Consider the following 17,005-nt stretch of genomic DNA (forward strand, 5'->3'; position numbering starts at 1 on the left):
AAAAAAAACACATTAAAGAATATATTCTAGTTGGGTGGTGGTGGCACATACCTTTAATCCCAGCACTCTGGAGGCAGAGAGAGGCAGATCTCTTAAAGTTCGAGGCCAGCCTGGCGGTGGTGGCGCACGCCTTTAATCCCAGCACTCGGGAGGCAGAGGCAGGCGGATCTCTGTGAGTTCAAGACCAGCCTGGTCTACAAGAGCTAGTTCCAGGACAGGCTCCAAAACCAGAGAAACCCTGTCTCGAAAAACCAAAAAAAAAAAAGTTCAAGGCCAGTCTGGTCTACAGAACAAGTTCCAAGACACCAAAGCCACAAAGAAACCCTGTCTTGAAAAATCAAAAAAAAAAAAAAACACAACAAAACAATCAAAAAATATTCTAGCTCTCAATGATGGCCCTCGACTGTAATCCTAGTACTCAGGAATCTGGAACCAAAGGACCAACAGAGTTTAAAGCCATCCTGGGCTATGTTAGGAAATCACTACTTTTTTTTTTTTTGTTTTTGTTTTTTAAAATCGTTTTCTTTAAAGATAGAACAGTGCAAAAGAACAGTGCAAAAGTTCATGGAAAAGATAAAGATCAATTAAACACATGGCCCATCTATGAGGGAAGGGAGTAAAAGCAGGGACAGAATGAGATACAGTGTCTTTACTAACATTTTCTCTCTTACATAATGGGTAAGTTAATGTTTATTATTATGCTGAGTAGTGGTGGCACATGCCTTTAAACCCAGCACTCAGAAGGCACAGGCAGGAGTATCTGTGAGTCCGAGGCCAGTCTGGTCTACAGAGTGAGTTCCAGGACCGCCATAGCTGTTACACAGAAAAACCCTGTCGTCTTGAAAAACTAAAACAAAACAAAACAAATACGTATTATTGCTCATCATGTTTTCTGTCTGAAATATTTCATACTTAAAACTAAACTCAGGGGGTGGGGGAGAAAGTTCTGTTGATACAGTGCTTGCATGACATGAGAAAGGCCCTGGGATTGGGATTAACCTCCGGTCCTGAAATAAAAAAAATCTAAATTCAAATACATCTAATCCATGTAATAAGTACTGTGACTACATTATCTGGAAAATATAAACTATCTGGTTATATTGTTGAGTAGTTTGTTGTTGTTGTTACTTTAGTTTTTTTAAGGCAAGATTTCATGTGGCCATGGCTGACTCCATCGGGCTAAATAGTTGCTGACTTTTAACTCCTGATCCTCCTGCCTCCCCCGCTCCAGACACAGACACACACACACACACTGGAATTATGGGTATGTACTACCACACCAAGCTTTATTTTTAGAGTACTAAAAGACCACAGAGGGCTAGCCTTTATTTTACAAAGTATAAAAGACCACAAAGGTTGTAAGCTTGATGATACACAGTGTTTGCCTAGTATACACAAGACCCTGGGTTCAATCAAAAATACCAAAAGAACAACAAAAGGTGCTAGAGAGATGGCTTACCAGGTGTGAAGGCTAGTCTTATATCAACTTGAAACACAAAATAAAATGAAAGGGAGAAACCTCAAATGAGAAAAATACCTCCATAAAATCCAGCTGTAGGGCATTTTCTTTTTAGTGATGATGGGGGAGGGGGAGGGCCCAGCCCATTATGGTGTTTCCATCCCTGGGCTGATCTGGTTTCTATAAGAAAGCAGGCTGGGCAAGCCAGGGTAAGCAAACTGGTAAACAGCACCTCTCCATGGTCTCTGCATCAGCTCCTGCCTCCAGGTTCCTGCCCTGTGTGTGGGTTCCTATCCTGACTTCCTTTGAGGATAAACAGCAACTTCCCAACTTGCTTTTTGGTCATGGTGCTTTGTCACAGTGATAGAAACCCTAACTAGGGCACCAGGAAGAGCACTTGCAAGCTTGAGGGCCAGAATTCAGATCTCAACACCCAAAAGCTCAAGATGGCACTCATGACTGTAACCCCAGCACTGGGGATTGTGAAGGGTAGAGAAAGCAAAGAGTAAGAAAATCTGGGGTTTGTTGGCCAACAGCCTAAACAAAAAGACAGTGACTGAGCTCCAGGTTCAGGAAGAGACCTTGCTCCAAAGAAGTAAGGAGAACAATAAGATAAGCCTACACACCAGAATATCACACACAGACACACAGATATATAATAAATAAATAAATCTCAAAAAATATCAGCAGATATTAAATTACTGATAAACACTCAGAAAAAAGTTAAATAATTTTCTGTATTGATTCTCCTAAAATTCATCACCTAAATTGAGAAAAGTCAATCAACGCTATTCTCAAGCCAAGATTATCTTTTCTTTTTTGATCCCATGAAATTCTTACTTTCTCACTCCAGGATAAAATCCCCAAGGCTGTGTCCTTGTAAATTCACCCTTATCTCTCCCTCACCCAATAAATATTGTTTTTATTGAATCTAAAATACTAAAATAGTCTTATCTAAAGAATACGTTATTTGTCCTTCCAAAGCACATGAAGTGAAGGTGTCCTGGCTGCTTGGCTTCAGAAAAGAGCAGCCAGGACTCAGCCCAGTTCCTGGCCCAGATAATTTTCTTCCCACATCAGAACTCACTACCTGCTAAGGAGCTCTGAGCCAATGACAGCCAGTCAAGAACACAAAACTAAAAGGCTGAAGCTTCTATGGCTACAAGGTCATTTGTTCCCTCATCCTAAAGACATTTGAATTCTAAGTCTTAAAAAAATAGTCTAAATTAAAAGCCAACTTTTCAATATTAAAATCACCCCTTTTCTATCCAACATGAGGACTTTACTTGAATAGTTCTTGCTAAACACTAAAAAAAGACTTGAGTAAAGAAATGAGACTGAGGCCGGGCGATGGAGGCGCACGCCTTTAATCCCAGCACTCGGGAGGCAGAGGCAGGCAGATCTCTCTGAGTTCGAGACCAGCCTGGTCTACAGAGCTAGTTCCAGGACAGGCTCCAAAAGCCACAGAGAAACCCCGTCTCAAAAAACAAAAAAGGAAGGAAGGAAGGAAGGAAGGAAGGAAGGAAGGAAGGAAGGAAGGAAGGAAGGAAGGAGGAAGGAAGGAAGGAAGGAAGGAGACTGTAGTTTCCTTTACCACTTATAGATTACCAGTCATAGATTGTATGGCTGAGTACTAAGAAACTAAATTAGGCAAAATTTTTCATATATTCCCTCTTGTATTCATACAGTCTATACTTTTACATTACCTGCTATACAAAACCCCCATGCCAGACTGGTGTTTTTTTTGTTTTTTGGGGTTTTTTTTCTTTTGGTTTTTGTTTTGTTTTGTTTTTGTTTTGGAGACAGTTTCTCTGTGGCTGTCCGAGAACTTGCTCAGCAGAGCAGATTGGCCTTGAACTCAGCGATCTGCTTGCCTCTGCCTCCCAAGTGCTGGGATTAAAGGCGCGTCCCACCACTGCCCAGCTCAGAATTTTGTTCCACAAGTATAACTAAATTAATGCATTTACAAAATATAAAATAATATGACTGGAGCTGAACACTAAGAATGGTTAAATATTTCTTATTTAACCATTAACCATTTCCTCTTGTTGGGAGAGGGTAAGAGTGGTCTTCTGTATGTGCTATGTGCATGTGTGACAAAGTGTAATTAATATTAAAAAGAAAAAAAAGCAAGCTAGCTAGCCAGTTTAAACTAAGAATGGGGACTGAGCTCAGTATGGTGGTACAGCGTTTAATCCCAGCACTGGGGAAGCAGAGGCAGACAGATCTCTATGAGCTCCAGCCGGTCTACGGAACAAGAGACAGACAGACAGACACACACACATACATACACACACACACACACACACACACACACACACACACGCACACAGGGAGGGAGGGAGGGAGGGAGGGAGGGAGGGAGGGAGGGAGGGAGGGGATTGAGCTCAGCTGGTAGAACACTTGCCTAGCATGAACAAAATCCTGAATTCAATCCCCAGCACCATACAAACTAGGCATGGGGGCAGAATCATGTCTGAAACATTTAGGATGTAGACCAGGAGGATCAGAAATTCAAAGTCAGGGGCTGGAGACATGGCTTAGTGGTTAAGAACACTGAATGCTTTTCCAAAAAAACCCAGATTCAGACATATCAACATGGCAACTCACTTCTGTCACTCCAATCTGTCCTGTTGCCTTCTTTTGGCCTACTCAGGCACCAGGCACACACATAGTATCCGAACATACATTTATGCAGGGAAAAATACTCAAACACATAAAATAAAATTAAAAGAAAGTGCAAAGCAAGCCTGGGCTACATGACCACTGGCTCAAAAAGAAAAAATCAGAATTTTACGTTTAATGCCATTCAGTGTCTTAGTGCTTTCCTTAGGCAATAGGGAGTGAGGTGAGAACATGGAAAGGATGTGTACTTATTTCCGTAACGTGAAGATTTGTGATGTGTTCATAAAAGTAGGTTAAGTGGGTCAGCAAGATGACTCAGCAAATAAAAGGTGCTTACTGACAAGCCTAAAACCTGAGTTTAATTCCTGGAACCCACAATGTAGAAGAAAAGATCCAACTCTCCAAAGTTGACATCTCTGACATACACATGCACTCCATGACAGGCATGCACCACCAACCCCCGACACACACAATAAATAAATAAATACATACATACATACATACATACATACATACATAAGTGAATGTAATAATGAAAAAACATGGGCACAAAAATAGCTCAGTGAGCACTTGCTGCTTATTTTAGTGCGGTTTCTAGTATCCATATCAGGTGACTCACAACTGACTTTTAATTCTAGCTCCAAGGGATCAGATTCCAACCTCCTCAGAAATCTGCATACACATGGAATGCAATTCACACAGATACACATTCATCCACATAAAAAGCAATAAAATTAAAACTTAAAAAAAAATTCTGGGCTGGAGAGATGGCTCAGCAGTTAAGAACACTGGTTGCTTTTCCAAAGGTCCTGAGTTCAACACCCAGCAACCACATGGTGGCTCACAACCAGATCTGGTGTCCTCTTCTGGCCTTCAGGCATACAGAAAACACTGTATACATAATAAATAAATCTTTAAAATAAAAATTCATGCCCAAAGACCCAGGTAAGATTCCCAGCACCCACTTGTCATCCCACAACCATCAGTAACTCCAGTTCCAAGGGAGCTGGTCCCTCTTCTTGCCTCTGCATATACCAGACATGCAAACAGCACACATACAGACATGCAGGCAAACCACCTAAACACGCCAGGCGGTGGTGGCGCACGCCTTTAATCCCAGCACTTGGGAGGCACAGGAACCAAAAAGCTACGGAGAAACCCTGTCTCGAAAATAAAAAAAAAAAAACACCTAAACACATAAAAATAAATAAATATATAAAAATAATAGCCCAAAAAAATAATAAATAGGAAATTATTTTTGAGGCACAGGGTTAGTTATTATATCAGGTTTCACATAATTTCAATGCAACACTAAACTTTATATGCTGTAGTTTCCAGTTCAAAATACAACCTCCCAATTATTGATCACTGTCTCAGGTTTCTGAGGAAAACAGACATTAGAAGTTCAAAGGAAGAACACAGTTCCCTGAAAATTACAGTACTGTAAATCTAACTCTCACTTGTCAATTTGGCTTGAATCATCCCTAGGTAAACTACTAAAATGGAATTTCTGGCTCTTCAAAGCAAAGAAGTATGTGGCAGAATGTGTAACCACGCAGAAATACCACCACACCCTGTGTACGGCAGCCAGCTGGCATCCCTCTAAGAGGTCTTAAGTTCAATTCTCCCTTAATTGCCACAGCAATCCTTTTCTATGTTTAACTATTCACACCAAAATGCAACAAAACTGAAAACCTAAAAGCAGACATGTAAATGCAAGCATACCACCAAACAACCAAATAGCAAGAAGATGCATGAACAGCAACAAATGCCAAGTAGAGAGCAATAAGTAAACCAGTTAAATAACAAATTTTACACTAAACACTGATAAACTAAGAAGCAACTTTTACCTGTCCCACCTTAATGTTATTAACAAAATGAGCAATAAGTCTCTTCAAACTATCTAAACAAAACCTTAACTGTGCCTTTTTTTTCCTTTTTCCTTCTTTTCTCAAAGACAAGTCTCACCATGTAGGTATCTGCCTGTCTTTACCTTCAGAGAACTAGGAGTAAAGGCACAGGACACCACTCCAAGCCTAGAATTTGCTTTTGAATTAAAGCAAGTTAACAAGAACCATGAATATAACAAAATCATAAACTTTTAACCTTAGTAAGATGTCATTCATCCCATAGACTTACGGAAGGGTATTTTCTTATAGGATGAAAGCAGAAATATTAAAGTTATGTAATAAGTTTTTCAAGCTGGACATGGTGGCACACATCTTTAATCCTAGCACTCAGCTGAGTTTGAGGCCAGCCTGGTCTACAGAGGTTAGTTCCGGGAAAGCCAGGGCTACACAGAGAAACCCTGTCTCGAGAAAGCAAAATAAATTAAATAATGTAAATTTCCCCTAGCAAATTCATCATGAATCCAAATTCTGTTATATCTGGATATCAAGAAAGAGAAAGTTGTCCTCAGAAAAATATAGCATAAAAAAGAAAAATATAGCATAATATTCATTTTAACCCATTTCTGATTATCTTATTAGAAATGAACAGCAAAGAAACACGAGAGTGTTGAAATAAACGCCTAGAATAAATTCAGTAAGAAAAGCAAAGGAACTATATGAACAAAATTATAAAATCCAGGAAATATCTATTAAAAAAGAGAAAACATGGGCTGGTGAGATGGCTCAGAGGTTAAGAGCATTGCCTGCTCTTCCAAAGGTCCTGAGTTCAATTCCCAGCAACCACATGGCTCACAACCATCTGTAATGGGGTCTGGTGCCCTCTTCTGGCCTGCAGGCATACATACAGAAAGAATGTTGTATAAATAAATAAATATTAAAAAATATTTTTTAAAAAAAAGAGAAAACAAACTATCACCCTGAACAAATGTCAGGTCTCCAAAATGAACGTGTGCCTATAATGCAACTCCAAGCACTGTAACTTTATTTGATTTTCCAAATTCAAAATTACTTTTAATCTACAGATAACCTACAGAATAGCCAAAGATGTTGGGTGGTGGCTCACATCTTTAATCCAAGGACTTAAAATGCAGAGGCAGACTATCTCTGTGAGTTCCAGGACAGCCAGGGATATATAAAGCCTGTCTTGGGAAAAAAAAAAAAAGAATCAAAGGAAAAAAAAAGAGTAGCCAAAGCCAAAGATGAAAAAGCACAGTAATAGCTTTTCCTTACCAAATAAATAAATAAATATTTTTATGTAAAGCTATTATGCCTTTTAAATTTAAAGACAGCAAAATAGGGTTAGCAAGATGATTCAGCAGGTAGGGGCACTTGGTGACCAGTATGATGACCTGAGTTCAATCCCTGGGACCTACATGGTAAAAAGAGAGAGCTGACTCCTGCGAATTGTCCTCTGATCTACGCAACACACATGCATGCATGCACTCACAAAAAAATTAACTAAAAATGGGGGAAATCAAAGCAAAGATATTAAGGGAAGAAACAAAACAACGTAATAGAAATGTAAAAACATAACAAGTGACATAAATTAACTGAGAAAAGAATGATTCCTTTAGTCCTGGCATAGCTGACTCTCTAACGTCAAAAATAAATATGAAGATCCAGCCTATCAGCATTGAATGCCTTAATCCCAGACAGTCTCTTTGAGTTCAAGGTCAGCCTGATCTAACCTGGTGAGTTCCAAGAACTATATTGTGAGACCTTGTCTGGAGAGGAAAAATAAGAAGTAATCAAGAAACAGCAAAAGTTCAGAATGTGTAGGGAAAAAACAGTACAACCAAGCAGAAAAAAAAATGAATAAAAATAAGGAGCTGGAGAGATGGCTCAGATGGTAAGAGCACTGGCTGCTCTTCCAGAGGTACTGAGTTCAATTCCTATCCTAGCAACCACATGGATGCTCACAATCATCCATAATAGGATCTGGTGTCTTCTTCTGGCATGCAGGCCTACCTACATGCAGACAAAGCACTCATGTATAAAAATAAATACATAGATGAGTTTTTTAAAAATAAATAAATAAAATAAAAATAAGCTACTTCCTCGTTCTACTGTCTTAATTACCTCCATGGAAAAAATTTTAAGCAAAATACAAAATCCATGTTCCCACTGGTAGAGAAAACAACACATTTTAAAATTGTCAAATATATACATCTATCATGACAGCTCAGCAGGTTAAGGTGCTTACCACTTAGTCTAACAACCTGAGTTTGAGCTCCAGGACCCACATGGTAGAAGGGAAGTGACTGACTTCCTCAAACGGTCTGACCACTACAGAGCTGTCTACACACAAGTGCATGCACGCACAAATAAAGAAATTTAATTTTGGAAACATGTTTGTTAGTACTCCCAGGAAAGGGTCTTTCTTCTTAAAACTAAGTCTTAGCCGGGCGGTGGTGGCGCACGCCTTTAATCCCAGCACTCGGGAGGCAGAGGAAGGCGGATCTCTGTGAGTTCGAGAACAGCCTGGTCAAGAGCTAGTTCCTGGACAGGCACCAAAGCTACAGAGAAACCCTGTCTCGAAAAAAAACAAAACAAAAAAAAAAAAACCTAAGTCTGCCCTGAACAATCTGAACAATCATATCAAAACCTAATATTCCACAGATTCAAATAACTCTAAACAGTGTACTTGATTATTTTCAGTTAGTTTTCCCCAATCATCTTAGGGCAGTATTTTATATTTTTAAACATATTTTCAAATACTTCAAAACATTGTGAGAAGCCTTTCATGAAGATTTATCTTAAAGGAATTTAAATATTCGCTTATCTTCCTTTTCTTTAGCTTGAAACTGAAATTTATTTTTATTTTTGGTTTCAAGACAGGGTTTCTATGAGTAGCCCTGGATCTCCTGGAACTTTCTCTGTATACCAGGCTGCCTGTGACTCTCAAGTTCTGGGATTAAAGGTGCATGCCACCATGCCAGACTCGAAACTGCAATGTCTTAACAGTGGGAATTAAAAATGTCTTCCCTAACTTAGGCTGAAAACACACAGCTGGGATCCTTCTTACAACTAAATAATACAGAACATCTCTCTTTTTTGAGATGTGCTCTCAATGTGTAGCCTCGGCTACCCTGGAACTCACTCTGTAGACCAGGTTAGCTTCAAATTTAAAGGTCTACCTGCCTCTTCAATTACTAGGTTTAACGGCATGTGCCACCATACCCAGCCTATTTTATGATAATCTTCTTTTAAAGATTTTTTTTTTTTTTTTTTTTTTTTTTTTGGTTTTNGACAGGGTTTCTCTGTGGCTTTGGAGCCTGTCCTGGAACTAGCTCTTGTAGACCAGGCTGTTCTCGAACTCACAGAGATCCGCCTTCCTCTGCCTCCCGAGTGCTGGGATTAAAGGCGTGCGCCACCATCGCCCGGCAAGATTTTTATTTTTAATTATGTGTGTAGGTGTACATCTGTGTGGGTATATGTACGTGTAAGTGCAGTTGCCCATGGAGGCCAGAAAAGAGTGTCCAAATCCCCTGGATTTGGAGTTACAGTTGGTTGTAAGCCACCTGATGTGGGTGCTGGGAACAAACCTCGATCAGTCTCTGCTATATGGTGCCCTCTTAACTGCTGAGCCATCTCACCAAGCTCTCTGTGCAATGTTAATTTAACGCAAAGGCTTGTAAAGCAAAGAAAACACTTATTTCACAGTTACAAAGATCCCTGATCCTATCTTCCTCATATCTGTTACTATCAGGAGTCAGTACTACCAGCCTCAAAGTGGGACAGGTTGTAAAGCTTGGGATACTCAGTAAAGCAGAAGCACAGGCAAAAGACAATCAACAAGCTGGAATTAGCAAGACAACTGCCTATCAGGCAAAAGTGACCACTGTGTGCTGGCAACAGAAAAGGAGGAAAACTGCTGCCTGCCTCTAGGATGCCTTTAATTATTCACAAGTACAGGGGCCACATATATCTTTTACATCTTAAAAAAAAAATTTCTTCTTAACTTATTTAATCTTCAATGGCAATGCTTCTAACTTATTAATTTTATTTTCCAATAGTCTCAGTACACTTTTTTTTTAAGGGCTAAACTTCCAAGTACTTAGTGAAAAAGCATTTTTCATGTCAATCACCTCACCCTAGCTTTGACACTAAAGTGCTAGCTAATGCTGATTCAACAGCAAGTGGATTGTTGTTTTCCTAATTTCTAAACCTTTCAGACGTTCACATCCCTAGTAGCCAAAACTCATGTCAAATTAACTATTTTGTATTATTCCTTCAAAGAAGAAAAAGCAGCTTGCAGGTATTTTCAAGGTAGAAATGACATTCCTTTTAACTTTCTCTTCCCTGCTTTCATTGAAATGAATTTTTTTTTTTTAATTTTGGCTTTTGGAGACAGAGTTTTTCTCTGTAGCTTTGGAGCCTGTCCTGGAACTCGCTCTGTAGACCAGGCTGGCCTCAAACTCACAGAGATCTACCTGTCTCTGCCTCCCAAATGCTAGGATTAAAGGTGTGCACCACCACCGTCCAGCAAAATGAAATTTTCTATACACACCAAACACACACACACACACATACACACACACAAAACCCCTACCTACTATGGAAAAATCCTACTATTGACAAACAAGATTTTCAAAACATACAAGTCAAGAAATATGAATTTATATAACCTCTATGTTCTCTTGTGGTAGCTGTTGTTATGGGTAGATACGGGGTCTGGCTATGAGAAGCTAACCCTGGCTGGCATGGAATTTGCTATGCAGATCAGGCAGGCCTAAAATTTGCAATGATCTTCATACCTCTGCTTCCAGAATGCTAGATTACAGGTAAGAGTACCATGCCCAGCTTTACATGGTCTCATAGTTCTACTTAAACTAACTAACTAAACTTACTACTTAAAATAACCTGGCTAAGCAAAGAAGCTGAGTTGGTTAAAGCTTGAAAGCAAAGGCTTGTAAACTGAGGTGTAGGGAGGCTGAAAGAGAAAGTTTATGGGGTTAAGGCCACGCTGAGACACACAGTAAGACCTTCTCTCAAAAACAAATAAAGGACCAGGGGGATTGCTCAGCAGGTAAAAGCACTTGCCAGGCAGGATGACCTGACCTCATTCTTCAGAACCTATGTAAAAAGCATGTTTGCACATCTGTAACCCCAAGATGAAAGGCAGAGACAGAGAGACTGCTTCAACAAGGGAGAAACCAAGAACTCTCAAAAATTGCCCTGTGAAGCATGGAGAGATGGCTCAGAAGTTAAGAGCACTGGCTGCTCTTGCAGAAGACCCTGGTTTGATTTTTCTGCACCCACATAGTGGCTCACAACTATCTATGTAACTCAATCTAGGACATCCATGGGCACCAAACATACATATGCTGCACAGACATCAATCATACAAGCAAAACACCAACACACATAAAACATAATTTTGTTTACATTTTAAGTAGTCTTCTGGCCTCCACACTTTCACATGGCATATATATGCATACATATACACAAAATAATTAAAAATTTAAAATATAAAGCGATAAATAAAAAAATATAAATATAAAATAGAGAAACTTAATGAAGATTTTTTTTAAAAGCCAAAAATCAAGAACTAAAAACAGTTCATAAAGTAATAAAGGTTAAAATGCAGGCCAGATGTGGTGACACACACCTTGATCCTAGGAAGGAGGCTGAGGCAGTCGGAAGTCTTGAGATCGAGGTTGGCCTGGTCTACACAGGTACTTGAGGACAGTCAGGGTTATACAAGGAAACCCTATCAAAAAAAACTAGAGTCAGATCCATGAACCTGGAGTCACTGATAGCTGTAAGCCTCCAAGTGGGTGTTGGGAACCTAACCTTGATCTTCTGGAAGAACAGCCAGTGCTCTTACCCAGTTAGTCATCTCTCCAGCACCCATAAAAGTTTTATGTTTACATTCGTTCAGTTAAAATCTAAGAGTTTTCAAGTTTTGGGGGTTTTTTGTTTGTTTATTTGGTTGGTTGGTTGGTTGGTTGGTTGGTTGGTTGGTTGGTTGGTTGGTTTTTCAAGGCAGGGTTTCTCGGTGTAGTCCAGACTGCAACTCACTCTGTAGACCAGGCTGGCCTGAAACTCAAAGATTTGCCTACTTCTACCTCCCCATGGCTGGGAACTAAAGGCAGGTTTTGAAGTTTTGATCAGTTATATCTTACTACATACACAAAATTTTATGTTCCTGCCGGGCGGTGGTGGCGCACACCTTTAATCCCAGCACTCGGGAAGCAGAGGCAGGCGGTTATCTGTGAGTTCGAGGCCAACCTGGTCTACAAGAGCTAGTTCCAGACAGGCTCCAATGCTACAGAGAAACCCTGTCTCGAAAAACAAACAAAAAAAATGTTTCTATCAAATAGAAATAAAGGGATTAAGCTTTTTTTTAAGTATTTATTTATTATGTATACAATATTCTGTCTTTGTGTATGCCTGCTGGCCAGAAGAGGGCACCAGACCCCATTACAGATGGTTGTGAGCCATGTGGTTGCTGGGAATTGAACTCAGGACCTTTGGTAGAGCAGGCAATGCTCTTGATCTCTGAGCCATCTCTCCAGCCCCTAAGCTTTTGTTTTTTGAGACAGGGTTTCTCTGTGTAGTCCTGGAACTCACTCTGTAGACCAGGCTGGCCTCGAGCTCAAAGAGATCCACCTGCCTCTGCCTCCCAAGTGCTAGGGCTAAAGGTATGTGCCACCTCTGCCTGGCAAGATTAAGCATTTTGAAATCTGTCTTGGCACATAAATTTCAATTCAACTTTTTAAATTAAAAAGAAAAACCATTGGAAGAACTCATTTGATCTTTTATATTTGCATAAAGAATTTTTAATAATTCATTTAAAACTACTTGGGCATTTTATCGTCTTTAAATACTGGTTAGTTTTAAAACTTTTTGGTTTTGACTTTCTGGGAGGTAGAATGGGGATAGAATCTGTAGCTTTAAGTTATGGTAGGCTAGCAATCCCACTACTTGGCTTTTTAAAAATAATTTTGGGTAAAATATCAGCAAGGCATTACTGGTAATTTCTATATTTTATAGTTTCATTCTAAAATTCACCCTTAGATTGTATAATTGCTATTAGTAAACAGTCTATATCAAAAAAACAGGTAACTTCACAATAGAAAGCAAATGCTGCCCTGGAGTGGCAAATACCTGCATTCCCAGCACTGGAGAGATAAGCTCCAGGCTCCAGGCCAACATGAGCAACACAGGAGACTGTCTCAAAACACCAAAGCTGGTCCAGGACTGATGGCACAGACCTGTTCATCCCAGCTACTCAGCAAAGGCAGGAGGATCACAAGTTAAAGCCAGCTTGAGCAAGTCAGCAAAATCATATTTCAAAAGGGGAGGGGAGTGCGGTAGGGAAGAAGAAAGGAAGGAAATAAATGGAAGTTTACTAAACACAAATGTTAACTTCTAGTGCAATTCTAAACAGCCAAGATGGGGTAGTCATTTATATATGTACTGATCAATGATACACAGAGCAGCACTTTGCTAATATCTGTTTGGCAAAGGCATACTTTCCCCAGGTAAACTGTAAACCATCTAAGAATGGCATTTAAATTCCAGTATGTTATACCATAACATGAAATGAGTTAAATAACTTCTGATAGCTCTTTCAATACGTTTTCAAACGTGAACTCAAAAACAGACCATTTCAATAGTAAAGTACACGGAGATACTGAGTTCTTTTTTTTTTAAATATTTATTTATTATGTATACAATATTCTGTCTGTGTGTATGCCTGCAGGCCAGAAGAGGGCACCAGACCTCATTCCAGATGGTTGTGAGCCACCATGTGGTTGCCGGGAATTGAACTCAGGACCTTTGGAAGAGCAGGCAATGCTCTTAACCACTGAGCCATCTCTCCAGCCCCCTGAGTTCTTTTTAAAAGAAAACTGAACAACTGCAGAGCAACATACTCATGGAATCTAACAGTAATTACCATGGATGCCTCTGAAGGAGTCTCTTAAATAAGCGCACAGAATATTTACACTGAAAATACTGTCCTCTTTGACATTGTATGACCTGTAAAAATTCTTCCTGTAGTCTCATTTCAAAAGCTTAATAATAAAGCATCAAAGGGCCGGAGAGACAGCCCAGCCGCTAAGAGCCCTTAACTTGTAGAGAACATGGACTCAGTTTTCAGCACCCACACAGTAGCTCACAAGTGCCTATAACTTCCAGGGGATCCGAATACCCTCTTCTGACTTCCACCGGCACCAGTCATGCACGTAGTGCACGTACACACATGCAGGCAAGACACTCATACACATAAATAAATAATTCTTCAAAAATTTTTAAAAATAAGCATCAATATAAAGTTTTCGAGTACCAAGAAAATAGACTCAGGCACGCCTTTAATCCCAGCACCCAGCAGAGGCAGGTGAATCCCTGTGAGTTCAAGGCCAGCCTGGTGGTCTAGGAGAGTTAGTTCCAGGACAGCTAGGACTGTTACACAGGGAAACCCTGTCTCAAAAAGCCAGAGAGAGAGAGATTTGATTCCGTTCAAATTAGGTTTTGAGTTACTTAACTGAACTCAAAGAAATTGTATCTCTTTTGCAAATGTAAAAAACCTAGGCTGAGATAAAATAGGGGTGACTCAACCACTCACCTAACCTGAAATGTAGGAACTAATCAGTGAAATATTGTTAAATTCTTTTTATGAAAGCACGCTAGACTGCCAACAGACATTAAAAACAGAACTAAAGTAATGAGGCCATCAGTACTTCCGAGGATCCACAGGTTTCAGATCAAAACTTAAGAGATATATACTAGTAGGCAACTACTACAGGCAACGGTGAAAATGGATGCTTAAAAATCTAACTACCCTGAGAAAAGTCAACATATGAAGTCAGCAGAGATCATTACTATACAAACACCTGAGAGGTGAAGTCACTAAGAGATCATTCAGCTCGCTCTTCTGTTAACTAATCCCTATAGGAACCAACAAGGCTATTTTCCTTTCTACCTACGTCAGATTAATATTCTCCAAGGGCAGATTTCCGTGCTCAACACATATAACGCCAAAAGAAAAGAAAAAGGGCGGGGGGGAGTATCAATAGGTGCCCAAAAGCTCAGCGTTCAAGGCAGAAAGGAAATCTAGAAAGTATTTTGACAGCTCCTTCCCAACTAAAGCCGCTCCGCCTGCTTTAAGCCCATTTAGTGCCGAACTACACCCTAGGTAGTTGGACGGTTCTCCAACATCAAGCCCGAACTGGGAAGCATAACCCACAGTTCCGGGCAATGAGGAAGATGCGGAGAATTACAAGAAACTGACGTCTGTAGAACCAAGAGTTGGAGAGGAGGGGTAGCAGTGCAGTCGCAGGTAAGTTTTTTTGTTTGTTTTTTGTTTCGTTTTGTTTTTTTAAGGAAAGAAAAAAAAAAGGCGGAAAATTTAGGTCCCGAAGTTACTTGGAAGGTTAGAGGAAGGCGAGGCCGACGTCCGGTTCTGAGCGGCCGGCACCGCACGGACAGGTAGCATTACCCCTGCAAGTGGAAATGCTGAGAGTTCCCAGCTTTGACCTGAGGCCACCACACAAGAACGCGGAGACGTGGCTCAGAGAGGACACGCGGGGGTGGGGCCCGGCCCGCTGAATCCAAGGCTCCCTGAACGGGCTTTCAAAGGAGGATCGCAGCCTGGAAAAGTCAATGGGTTCAAGGCGGCCTGCACCGGCAGGACAACACCGCCGCAGGCAGAGCGGCCGCGCGCCGAAGCTCCCGCTCAGCAGCCTCCGAGTGTCGGCCCTCAGGAAGTCCGAGCAAGCCCAGGGGCGCCCCGGTCCCACCTGACCCAACCTGAGTCCTCCTCACCCCCCACGGCCTGAGACCGGGCCCCTGGGACTGACAGGAGGCTCCCAGGCAAACGCTCGCAGCCGCAGCGGAGCCAAAGACACAACCTGCTCTCAGTGCCGCGAGTGACACTCACCGGCCCGAAACCTCGAGTGAAACCAGCAGCTTCGGGGGCGGCGGCAGCAGTGGCAGCAGGAACCGAACATCCAAAATGGCGGCTCCCTCGGCCTCAGCACCGCTACCGCAGGCGGAGGGATCCCGGGCAGGGAAGGAGTTTCTAACTCACTTCGCGCGCCCCCGAGAAGACGCCGCCCCTCGGCTCCCTCTCCTCGTCGACTCCCCGTCCCCTGAACTGCAGCCTTTCCTGTTTCCCACCTCGGATGACCCGAAAACTCGGACCCTGCCGAGGACTATTTGCCAAGGAGGAGGCGACTGCGCCTGGCAGAGCGACGCAAAGCGTAGCAAGGGTCGGGGCTGTCACTGATGACGCTGGACGCGGCTGCCGAGTCACCGCTGCGATGAGTCTCAGCTAGAAAGGTCCGGCCGTCCCCAGAGTCAGAGCGCTTTGGTTCCGCTCGGCGGCGGCAAGGCTTGGGGAAGGAAGCTGAGCTATCAGGAACCGGTGGGGCCACCTGAGGGGGCGGAGCTAGGCAAGGTGGCTGGAGAAGAGGGAGGGAGAGGCAGGTGGAAAGGCAGGACACCCAGCCAGGGTTTTAGTCCTACAGAGTTCCTAAGTCACTTCCGTCACCTTGAGTCCTTAGCTTTCTGTTCCACTTTAGAAGCGTGCTCCAAGTGGTCTTGCAGTATATGGTTTTATTGTATCTTCACAAAACTTTTACGAAAACAGGTAGAAGATGAAAGAGAAGAATGGATTCCCAAGCCCAGCACCACCCCTGTGCTTAATCTCGCCAACGTTTCAGTTCCCTCCCGTGGGAAAAGAGAACCTAGACAAATGACCGCCAAAAACACTCTTCCAGAATAGCCTTTCAGTCTATGGTTGAATGAACTAATGACCTGAGCCAACGAAAGTCTTAACGAGACAGTTCCTGGCCTGATAAATAATTGCTAACTTGTGACAAAAGTCTTTTCCATGTGAACCTAGAGATCCTTGATATCTTGGCCCATTTAAAGGAAAGGTGACCTACCTAGAAAAAACCTTTCCAATAGATTGGCAACAAAGCCTTCCCGGATGTGAACAAAACACAGCACTAAACTGAATGCCAAAGACAAGGAACTAAGCACAAATCCTAGGTTTGAG

At 41.6% G+C, this 17,005-nt stretch overlaps 1 protein-coding gene across 1 annotated transcript in view; it reads right to left on the reverse strand.

Moving 5' to 3' along the window:
- Ap1g1 (adaptor related protein complex 1 subunit gamma 1) overlaps nt 1–16,244 on the reverse strand; it is a 92,058-nt gene extending 75,814 nt beyond the window's left edge. Inside the window, exon 1 of the mRNA XM_050143491.1 lies at nt 15,884–16,244. The gene's annotated coding sequence lies outside the window, so the exon portion shown is untranslated. The remainder of the gene's footprint in view (nt 1–15,883) is intronic.
- Nucleotides 16,245–17,005: the final 761 nt, after the last annotated feature.

The sequence above is a fragment of the Alexandromys fortis genome, unplaced genomic scaffold (genome assembly GCF_014885135.2).
Source record: "Alexandromys fortis isolate MF-2015 unplaced genomic scaffold, M_Fortis_MF-2015_v1.1 scaffold_1, whole genome shotgun sequence".
NCBI classification, from domain to species: domain Eukaryota; kingdom Metazoa; phylum Chordata; class Mammalia; order Rodentia; family Cricetidae; genus Alexandromys; species Alexandromys fortis.